Source organism: Mastigoproctus giganteus, chromosome 9, assembly GCF_048544385.1.
Source record: "Mastigoproctus giganteus isolate SK-2022 chromosome 9, ASM4854438v1, whole genome shotgun sequence".
NCBI classification, from domain to species: domain Eukaryota; kingdom Metazoa; phylum Arthropoda; class Arachnida; order Uropygi; family Thelyphonidae; genus Mastigoproctus; species Mastigoproctus giganteus.
In genome coordinates, this window is record NC_143583.1 from 226,644,247 (window position 1) to 226,656,676 (window position 12,430).

The 12,430-nt window shown below is 36.0% G+C and overlaps 1 protein-coding gene across 1 annotated transcript in view; it reads right to left on the bottom strand.

The window, feature by feature from the left end:
- LOC150081149 (protein zyg-11 homolog B-like) overlaps nt 1–12,430 on the bottom strand; it is a 256,638-nt gene that overhangs the window by 193,141 nt on the left and 51,067 nt on the right. The window lies entirely within an intron of this gene.

Genomic DNA, 12,430 nt, shown 5'->3' on the forward strand with positions numbered 1-12,430 from the left:
TCAAGAAGCGTGTGCTACGCACTGCTGCTCCTGCCCACCTGGTTGTTGACTTGTAGGGTACAAATGAACTAGGAAATTTCATCTGAAGCTCTTCTTGCATGCATTTATAAGATTTATACATGAAGTAAGACTCCACAATAAACACACGCTCGTTCTTGGAAAACGACATGACCGACAAAACACAATGGACTGAATGCCTGACTGAGACGCATGTCACGGTCATTCAACTGCTTACCTCAGGTAAGCTTGGGTGCAGTGTTGCCACACACTTCAAACTTGACTTAACATTTGCCTGCCCATAAGTTCTACCTTCATTTTAGAATTGTCTCCTTTATGAAAACCCTGTATTTTTTACAATATTTTGCAACTAGTGATTATGTCTTAAAAATGCCAGCACTTCAAAATTCAATCTCCTTTGGAAATTAAAAAAAAAAAAAAAAAAAACGGAAAAACTTTTACTGAAACATAATATCGACGCTAAATTGTTATTTAGCAAGGCATTTGACTCAGTCCCTCATAAGAGGTTACTGTATACACTGAAATATGTTGGGATTACTGAAAAAATTCTAAGATGGATTGCTGGATGGCTGCAGGGCAGAAGGCAGAGAACAGATATATTTCAGACCGGTGTAAAGACAGAAATGGGATCCCAAAGGATCAGTTCTTGAACCACTGCTGTTTCTTATTGCTTTTTCTGGCAGGGCCTTGGAAAGTGACTTGGATATAGACAGCACTACTTCCTCAAGAAGCAGAACCCCTGAGAATTATATTATGACAATAAGTGGTAGACTGGTTTATTGTGGTGAAGGAGAGAGTTCTGTGGGCACTCCTATTTCAGTTAAGAGAAAGGAGGAGCAATAAACATAAGAAAAATCTGACTAATGTATTAAATGAATAGAGGTATTTAAGGATAATGATAAAGAAATGAAACAAGTCAACAGGAAAATCAAAATGGACTTAAATATTGACAGTAAATATACGAATCCAGTTGAAGATATTGACAATTTTAATTCTCTCAACACTGGCATCGACAAACATCAGTGTACCTCACACGCTTCTGGACGTGTCGCAAGATTTAGTGGAAAATTAACTGGATTATGAACCAGATTTACTAGATTCACAGTTGTTTGATAGAGATGGACTGAATAACCAAAATAAGCATAAACAAGTGCTTAACTATTTCCATAATGAACCAATTAAGGTTGTTATTACATGTATGAGAAGAAAGTTAAAAGGAATTTTTATTTGCTAAAGAATATGGAATCAATAATGATGCTATTTCTCAAATATTGGCTAGATGGGGATATCTGTAAAGTGTGCCCTTGAAACTGGGAATAGATATTCAACATTTGAAAGAGAAATAGATGTTTAGAGGGGTCAGTAACTGAATACATAGCAATAATTACAGGCTGAGGTGTACTAGCAAGCTATACAGTGAGGTTGTTAAAAATGGTGTCAAAAATGAAATTTGGAAGGAAAACATAACTAATTGTGACAGCTATGCAAAGCAGAATAATTGGCTTAGAAATAATGTACTTCTGATGAGGCCTGAGCATGATTCTAAACTTAAGTCTAGCATGGATGTAGAAAAGGCAGTCTCTAAAATCATCGAAAATTTGCTTAAAAGGGTACGAATTAGGAGAAAGAGAAAAACTACCTGACAAGAGTACTGCAATTGAGACTAAGTCTAATAAAGAGACTGAGGATATTAGGACAAATGACTTCAAAGATATTGAGATTGAATATCACTAAACCTGAGAAACCTGGTTTAAAAATAACATTGCATGATGGGTCTATGCAGAAAAAATGACATGAGGTGAAAATACATTTTTCTAATGAAAACAAAAATGGAATTAACTGGATCTTGGAAATATCCTATAGAGTTAAAGTTTCTTGATAAACAAACAAATCTTTATTGGATTGATGTCCTACATCAATCCAATAAAGGATTAACTATATCAATCCAATAAAGGATAATCCAGGTTTAACGAATTTCATTTGGTTACCATTTATTATAATTGTCAGAGATATGGGCACACTTCTAAGACATGCAGATGTGATAGGCCAGTTTGCAGTCATTATGGTATGACTGGTCATAATTTTAAATTCTGTAAAAACAAAAACAAACCTTAGTGTTGTTCCAATTGTAGTGCAAAAAATTAAGTACATCACATGCAGTCTGTGTTGGTATTGAAGCTAGTTGGGGACAATTTTTCATTATATCTATGTATTGTCAGTCTGATGCAGACCTTCATTGCTCTCTTAGCTATTTGGAAGAGATGTTATTCAGATTGAAAGGCAGTAAACTGATTATCTGTCTGGATTCAAATACTAAAAATCTTTTCTGGCATTCTAGATTTACAGATGCCAGAGGCAGGTTATTGGAAGATTTTTTTTTTTTTTTTTTTTTTTGATTTGGTAGTTGTTGGCGCATAGGCTTCTGTGGCCATATTGCACCTCCCAAGGTTTTTGCAGTACTTTGATCCAAGCCCGAGGCGGGAATAGAACCCGCGACCTTTGGGTTGCCGGGCAGGTACTTTACCCACTCGGCTAGCCCAGTCGGCCGTTATTGGAAGAACTGACATCCTCATCTAAACTTAACAATATAGCAATTTTTGGGGATGAGGCTAATTAATTAAGACTGAGGAAAATTTTCAGAGTTTTTTCCAAGAAATTATTTTTGAAAAAACTTTCCAAGAAATTATTCCAGATCAGTGCTGCTTGAACTTCAGGAAAGAACAGTAGAAGGCTTATAGACTATTGACATGAATTCTGTGTAACAGTTTAGGATGCTGAAATGAAGTGTAATTGACCTTGTAGTTAATGATCACATGTTCCCCTGTAAACAGGAAAATCTTATTGGACAATTTATGTAATTACTTGTGACCATACTGCTATTTGTCTTCATCTCGTGTTGACTTCATAAGATCAGTGGTTCCTTATGCCACATTTGTTCCTATTCATGTCATATGGCTCATTTTGCCATGTGTTTTTCCTGTGGTTCCTTGTGCCACAATTTATATTTCTGATTAGTTGTGTGATGTGATTTACATGACGTGATTTATTGTGTGGACATGTCATATGTTAATTTCACTTTATGACATTGTAATTAATATGACTTTGAATGTGTATGTCATCTTTATGTATGTATAAAACAGATTTGCCAGTTTCTAGCTAGGGGCTGCTTGTTAAAAAAATGTAAAAAAAAAATGTAAATGTTTCTGATTTTCATAAAGGAAATCAATGATGGGATAGAAGGCTTGACGTCAAAATTTTCAGACAATGTAAAGATTGGTAGAGGAGTTAATGAACAGTACCAAATAGTCTTCCTTCAGGAAGACTTGAACAGGCTGCAAGAATGGTCAGAGAAGTAGCAGCTATGTTTTAATGTAGCAAAATGCAAGGCAATGTATTTTGCCCCAAAATAAATTACATGCATAGTGGGGTTGAATTAAAAATAGTAGAGAAAGAACATTACAATATGGACAGATATGAAGTTTTCTGAGCAGTGTAAATAAGTAGCCAGGAAATCCCATGGTGTCCTATCGATGTTTTTTTCAAACCTCCTGTAGAGATATAAAGGTCATGGTCCCACGGTATAAAGCAATTGTAAGACCAAATTTAGAATACTGTGTTCAAGTATGGAGACCTCGTTGGAAAAAAAAGACAGCTTTTTGAAAGGGTCCAAAGATGGGCAACTCGCACGGTGAGATCAGCAAAGGGATGACCATACAGGGAAAGGGCCTGATTATGTGGGCTATAGAGCTTGGTAACCTGAAGCTCTGAAAGAGGTTTGTAAAATGATAAAAGTGCAGTTTTCACTTAACAAATTCCAAAACTAGGGGCCATGAATCCAAATTACAGGGGAAGAGGTTTGGACTGGATCGTAGAAAGTTTTCTTTTAGCCAGCAAATTGTTGATTGCTGGAACATGTTGCTTCACAGGTAGTTGAGGCTGCCAGTTTGAATAAATTCAAAGGTCTACTGGACTTATGTGAGGAGGGAAGCAAATAATTTATTTTTCTAATAGTCCTTTTTTCAGCCAGTGACAAAAGTTTGTGGCTTCCTTGCACTATATGGCTATTACTATCTGGTGATATCAAATCTAAGTGGGTTACAAGTTTTTGCATGCGTGTACTGTATGTCCAAACAGAACCATTTTTATCTAACAGGAGAAAATTTTTTCTTTTAGCCTCACAGGTAGTTGAGGCTGCCAGTTTGAATAAATTCAAAGGTCTACTGGACAGTTACCTATGTGACTGAAATTTAGGTATTCAGCCTAAATTTCAGTCCCCCAACCCTACCCCCACTACTTATTAGTTAATGAATGAAATTAATTAAAAAGAGATGAGTATTAAAAACTTGTTAAAACTTAAATTGTTGTTGTTGGAGTGGAATTTATTGGCGCAAGGGCTGCTATGACCATATTGCGCCTAAAACTTAAATTGCACGGAGGAAAGCACACCTTACTCAATGCTTGTCATAAGGTTTTCACCATATAAGATCACTGCTGATTAATTCAATTGTTAAATATATTAATTACAGTACATAAAAGCTAAAAATATTTCATCTTTATGCATTTTAATTTCAAAAGGTGAGGCTTTATGAAATCACAGAACAGTTCATAAACTGAATTTTATTTAATTGTTATTTATTTTTTTTTAATTTTTAAAAACAATTCATAAACTGAATTGTTTTTAAACAACATCAAAAGCTTTGTTTGTAAGATCAAAAGTTCATAAATTGGATGTTTGTAAAGCAAGAACTCACTACACTACTTTCAGGCTCATGTTAAAAGTTTTAAATGCTTGGATGCAGACAAGAAAACACACACACACACACACACACTTCTTTGTCCTCACCTTCTTCCCACGTTCATATGGGGTCGGCATTCCCTTCCTTAATTCTCTTCCTCCATTCCTTTCTAACCAGGGCTTTCTCTCTTTCAAATCCTCTGCCACTCTGTCCTTCCATCTCAGCTTAGGTCTCCTCCTCTTCCTCTTCCCTATCACCTCCAGCTTTTCACACCTCTTCCCTACATACTCCTCACTTCTTCGTTCCACATGACCAAGCCACCTCAACCTAGATTCCTGTATTTTTTTTACTCAGAGGCCCCACCTTAACCGTACCTCTAATGTAGTCATTTCTTAACCTGTCCTTCCTCGTCACACCACACATCCATCTTAGCATCCTCATCTCAACCACTTCCATCTTCTTCTCCTGGGCCCTTGTAATCGTCCATGTCTCAGCACCATACATCAATGCGGATCTAACCACAGCTTTATCCACTCTTCCCTTCATTCTACAATTAACACGCACACTACACAAAATGGTCCCAGTAACACTATTAATTTTGCACTGTACACAATGAAACCATCTATTCCGTTGTCGATTCTAATTAGCAAAACTTCCATTTTTTAAATAGTAATCGTGGCATGTGATGCAAGAAAGCAAGCGTATTATGTAGCATCAGCCAAAAAAAAAAAAAAAAAAATTTACACAACCATTCCCTCTAAATGTTTGTCCAATTCCTCCTTAAATTTATTTAAGCTATCAACTTCCATGACAGATGGAAGTTTGTTCCAGCAATTAACCAATCGCTGGCTACAGGCAAATTTCTGCACATCTATTTTACAGCTGTCTTTCTTCGATTTGAATTGATGCCTCCTTGGGTTCGTAATCTGAACAAGTGGAAGAATCCCATCAGAATTCAGCATGCTCAACCCATTCACGGCCATATACACCTCAATCAGATCACCTAGCAGGTGCCTAGTCTCCAGCCACTGCAATTTGCAGAACTTAAGCTTCTCTTGGTAAGAGGATCCCTTCATTCCCCTCACCAATCTTGTTGCCCTTCTCTGTACACACTCAAGCAAATCTACATCCTTCCTAAAATGAGGCCTCCAGACCTGTATGTATGCAGTACTCAAGGCATGGCCTGACCATTGCCTTATACAGAGGGACAATCACCTCCTTTTCCCTGCTAGCAAAATTCCTGTATATTATTGACAAAACCCCATGGCCTACTCTTGCAGCCTGTCTGCATTGTTCAGAAAACTTCATATCTGACTCCCAGGTCTTTTTCATTTTCTACCACACTAAGTGTAGTACCACTATTTCTCTGTACTCATTCGAATCATTAGGCTTATAACACACTCCTACTCTTATTTTTGCTTTCGCAGTGCTTATGTCACACCAAACTGACTCAACAGTGCACTGTCCATCTATATCAACTGGATGCACTTCTTTTGATTTTATATTTTAATAGGTGAAATCAAATTCACTCATTAAAAGAGACAAAAATAGAATTAAATTTAAATTTCACATTCTCTCTCTGAACTTCATATCAGTAGATAATACAGATTGGTGCTTTTGTTTATCATATATATTGTTTCATATTGTAATGAATAAATATCTATGGTTCATTTACCTGGTCATATTGTACTATAATGTAATTCACATGTTTAATCTCATTGAAATTAGTCTTCTGTGCTATAAAAGTAAAAATATAGGTGAGGTTAAATTTACACAGTAATAAGCATTCAGCTGACACCTCCTATCCCAAAATTATAATTCAAAATGGGCCAGTTACCAACCACAGTAGCGTTATTGTGGATGAAGGGCTTCAGACATTAGAATGTACTTTCTTCTCTTATCAGGCCCAGTTTCATTTGATCAGCTGTAAACTCTCAGAATACTTATTTCTACATATCTATGGCATACAGAAATTCATCTTCAACCTGTGGTGATTGGAGCACTGTGCAATGATTCATTGCAGGACCATTCAGAAAATCATTTTCACAGAAACCAAGTCCTCACAGTGTTACATTGAATCAAATCTGTTGCCATTACACTTCTTTCTGTAGAATTATTTCAAAGACAATGCTGAAAAGCAGCATATCCAATATCACTCACATTCAGAGGAGATTCCTATAGGTTGGTATGAAAATGTTTCTCCTAGTTGCAAAGGGGGGAGGTCAAAGGGCAAAGTGAGCAGTTAGACCTATAACCTTGATTTCTGTTCCAGAGAAAATAATGGAATCAGTGGTTAAAGAAGCATTGCAGAATCACCTTAACACTAAAATGGAATTATCTGAAAATCAGAGCATGTGTTTGTTAGTGGGGGAGGGGAGTAAGAATCCTACCAGACCAATCTGACTAGTTACTATGACATATTAACATGAGTGGATGCCACTTACTCTGATCACTTTGGGACATAGCATAATTGACAATAGTAACTACTGAAACAAGAATGCAGCTGTATAGTGCTGTTTATTGATGCAGCTGGAAATGTGTACAAAAAAAAGGTTGATATGGACAGAAAGAAACGCTTGAAAATTAAATAATATAAAATACAGGAACTCCCTGCCTTACATAATACTTGGCTTTACGTAAGTTTTTGCTGGCTGGTGCAAACAAAAAAAAAAAAAAAAAAAAAAACGTATTTTGCATCCCATAGGAATAAATGGAGGTATCATGAAAATATCACAATGTGAACCTAATAACACATTGGGTTTTTTTTTTTTTTTTTTGCCCTTGGAAGTTAAATTTTGCTAAGTTACTAAGCTATTTATCTCTCTAAAAGGTCATATTTATAATGGAAATACACTTTCATCGTTACCATATGTTCCCATCATAAGCATCAATTCTGAACACCTTTGATTTTTTATAAAGCACGTTTCTGGAGGTCACGACCATAAAACAATAAAAACAATTTGCACTTTCCAGTTTATTGGGCTTTTCTGTTAGCGCAATCTATTATAAAAGCGTAGTAAACTCGATCTTATTGCATTTGCTATAGTACCGATAACTGGAATTGTGTGGGTTTTTACATTACAATATTATGGTGAAATGTGTTCCCCTTCACTGAAATCTTCAATCATAAAAACAAAAATTTTCAGAAACTTCTTTTCATTCCTACTTACATATTACAATGATGAAGGGAAAGCAACCAACAAAAAGTGCAAGTGGTGGTAGTGCCAGGAAACAAAACAAAATTGATTTAAAAACGAAGATGAAAATGATTAAGAAGTACGAAGCAGGACAAAGTTTGTCATCTATTGCAAGGGAATTAGGTCTCGCTGCTTCAACAGTGAATACTATTTTAAAGAACAGTGCACGTATAAAAGAATATTTCAAAGGATCAACGCACTTAAGATCAACAGTGATCACAAAACAGCGGTTCAGGTGCTATATCGAAGATGGAACAGCTGTTAATAACATGGACGGAAAATCAGATTCAGAAGCAAGTGCCCCTAAGTCTAATGACCATTCAAGGAAAATCAACAAGTATTTGTTGATTTTCCTTGAATGGTCATTAATGAATTTAAGGATAAATACGGCGAACCCCAAACAAAATTCGTGGCAAGCAACTGGTGGTTTAATAGGTTCAAGCAGCAGCGTAGGAACGGCTTGGCATTGGGGAAGGTGCCAAGGGCACCGGGTATCAGAAGGGCGCACTGACAGGCCACATCAGTTCCATGTCAAGCTATTTCGACACCCGAGGCTCGCTAACAAAATGGTGGCCCTAGATGATGTTACATTAGGATGAGAGCAGAGGGCGAAGTGAAAATTAATTTTTGCCAAACGCTTTCAGAGGGCAATTCAAGCCTGCATGCATCCTTAAATCTGAGTACATACTGCATAGCAGCTTAGCTCTATTTGCCATCCAGAACCTAACTTTGAAGGGACCAATCAAGCGAACGCTTCATCAGTGCATGCTCAAATGCATTAACAGTTCATAATTCACGCATTGTGTACGTTCTATGATACTAGATAGTATGAATCAGAGCTGTAATACTCAATACGTTCTACGTTGATAATAATATTAGTAAATTAATAAGAGGAGTTTACCTCAATATAGTATGTAGAACACTTCCGTATGATACCCTCCCGAAATTAAAACGGAAAAAACGAAAAAAAATCGACAACTTACCGGTACATTAAAGTAAAATATAAATAATCAATTTAACACAATTCAAAATCAATTTAAAACAATTAAAATTCAAATTAATGCAATTAAAAGAATCTAACGAAAATATTCAAAACGATTTTCCTTCCTGAAGCTGACAATGCTTTTCGACCGACTGTCGTGATCACAGGAATGAAAATTACCGAATCAGGCTAAACCTGCAACTTAAATAGTGATTATATGTCTTCGCGCATGCGCGTAAAGGTCCACGCATCAGAGATCAAATATGGCCGCCGAACATTAACAGAATTCTCGTGTAATTTAATTTCAACGGTTTCTGCAATTAATAGTCGCATATAATTACGTTGAACGTTAAGTATTTTGGCCTCGTTAAATAAAAAAGTATGTTTTTCGTTAATGGCATGAAAGGCTAATTCTGACGCTGCTGAACGAGAAGCACGAACTGAGGCTTCGTGTTGATTTACACGAATATTAAGAGAAAACCGCGTCGAACCTTGGTAAGACGAGTCGCAATCACCGCAAGAAATGTTGTATACCAGATCAATAATTTGAGTTGCGAACGCGGAAAGAACCGAGCGATTGTTCAGTATAGTGTGTAACTTCCATATAGGCCTAGCTATAATTTTAAATTCGGTATCTTTAAAGAATCTGTTAAGATGTTTGTGCCTCTGTTCAACATATGGGACAGAAAAAGTATTTTTTAATATTACTATTGTTGATTGGTGTAGTATTTTGTATCCTATCCTTAGCGTGTACCCTAATTCGATTTATTGTGTTAATGGGATAACCCCTGTTTAAGAATCTGCTAGTTAATATTTGTATTTCTGAGTCCAAAGCAGAATCCGTCGTTGAATATTTATAGGCATTTAGAAATCGATTAAAGATAATCGATCTTTTGTAGGTGAACGGGTGATAGCTATTATAATGTAGAAGCATACCGGTGTTTGTGGGTTTTCGATAGATGCTAAATTGTATTTTGTTTGAGTCCCACGTAAGCGTGAAATTTAGAAAGTTTAATGACTTTGTATCCGTATCTTCCCTTTCCAATGTAAATTTGAGTCTAGAATGAATATTATTAAATGAATGTAAAATGTCTTGGATAGTACTACTATCGGTAATAACTAGAACATCGTCTAAATACCTCCCATAGTATGTGATACGGGGACGAAAAGGTGTCAAATGTATCTGCTCAATCGTTGAGAGATTGATCTCTGACTAAGCCACTCAGGTTCAAACCCATTGGTAATCCAAAAATTTGTTTGTACACCTTGTCTCGAAAGGTGATGTAGTTAGCCTCAACTAACAGTTTAATTAAGTGAAAAATTTCCTTAATAGGCAGCTTCGTATAATTAATCGGTGTCGAGTTTTTATTTAACATATTCCAAATAATATCTAATGTGTATTCAACGTTTACATTTGTATATAATGAGGTAACATCTAGTGAGAATAAATTGTCATTGTCGCCGAGTCTACAGTCTTTAAGATTATTAAATAATGTATCGTAATTCTTAATCCCAAATTGTATAACCTGTCTAAAAGGTTTTATAATGTTATATACATGTGTGGCTAAGGCTGAAAATGCCGAGTTCCTGTAGGAAACAATAGGTCGAATAGGAAATCCAGTCTTGTGTAATTTTACCTGACCGAAAAGTGCAGGAATATTGTATGTTCTGGACTTCAATGGCTTGGTACAAAATTACATTAAATCTACACTAAGGTACTCAGCCCAAAGTTACCATATTTCTTACCTAAAATATTGCCTTCAAAACAACATCGTTCCGAAGTTTGCCAGGGTGAATTTAAATCAAAAAATTTCAGGCATAAAACAACTAACACTGGCGACATCACGTAATATTGTTAAGCTTGCCTTAAAATCTCAATATTCGAATAAGCAAAAATACCTTTCCCAGGTTAGGAAGCTTCGCGATAAATTAAAAAAATTATCTATATCCGAACGATTGGTCTGTATTGAAGACCTCCATAGATTTGGGACGGGAAGCACAAGCCTCAGAAATAAAAAACAGACACGTTAATAAGTTGCAAACATTATCGAATAGTTCAAGACACGTTCATGCGAATTCTAACACATTGTCGCGGGCTTGCGACCAAGTTCACACGAGTTGGGTGACATCCCCCCCACAGACACATAACGTACTACCACAGAATGTCGGCTAGTTCACGAACACCCCCTCACCCAGTATCCAACGAACCGACGTATCAACAGGTTACAAATCTTTCCTCGTGTACACTATCGCAGGACCAGATTTCACTTTTATCCAAAGGATTAAATTATAATTTACCACCTCGAAAGCTGCCAAAAAAACAAAGCGTAATTGATATTGAATTTGGACTTCGTAGTGTTCCACAAAAAGATGTATTTATTCAACAAGTTAACCAAGTAGTGAATAACATAAAAGAAACGCGACTTCCTAAATTGAATACACATGACAGTTCAGCTTTACGAGAACTTCGAGAAAATAAGGACATTATTATACAGAGGGCAGATAAAGGAGATACAGTGGTAATACTAGATAAACATGATTATATTAATAAGTTAAATTCAGTTGTGTCTGATACCTCCACTTATCGTGAAGTAGACCCGGCACTGTTTACCAATTTGGTAAATCAATACAATAAAACGTTAACCACATATCGTAAAAACGACTACGTTACTATGGGTCAGTTGAAGGAATTGAAGTCCAGAACATACAATATTCCTGCACTTTTCAGTCAGGTAAAATTACACAAGACTGGATTTCCTATTTGACCTATTGTTTCCTACAGGAACTCGGCATTTTCAGCCTTAGCCACACATGTATATAACATTATAAAACCTTTTAGACAGGTTATACAATTTGGGATTAAGAATTACGATACATTATTTAATAATCTTAAAGACTGTAGACTCGGCGACAATGACAATTTATTCTCACTAGATGTTACCTCATTATATACAAATGTAAACGTTGGATACACATTAGATATTATTTGGGATATGTTAAATAAAAACTCGACCCCAATTAATTATACGAAGCTGCCTATTAAGGAAATTTTTCACTTAATTAAACTGTTAGTTGAGGCTAACTACATCACCTTTCGAGACAAGGTGTACAAACAAATTTTTGGATTACCAATGGGTTTGAGCCTGCGTGGCTTAATGTCAGAGTTCTATCTCTCAACGATTGAGCAGATACATTTGACACCTTTTCGTCCCCGTATCACATACTATGGGAGGTATTTAGACGATGTTCTAGTTATTACCGATAGTAGTACTATCCAAGACATTTTACATTCGTTTAATAATATTCATTCTAGACTCAAATTTACATTGGAAAGGGAAGATACGGATACAAAGTCATTAAACTTTCTAAATTTCACGCTTATCCGGGACTTGAACAAAATACAATTTAGCATCTATCGAAAACCCACAAACACCGGTATGCTTCTACATTATAATAGCTATCACCCGTTCACCTACAAAAGATCGATTATCTTTAAT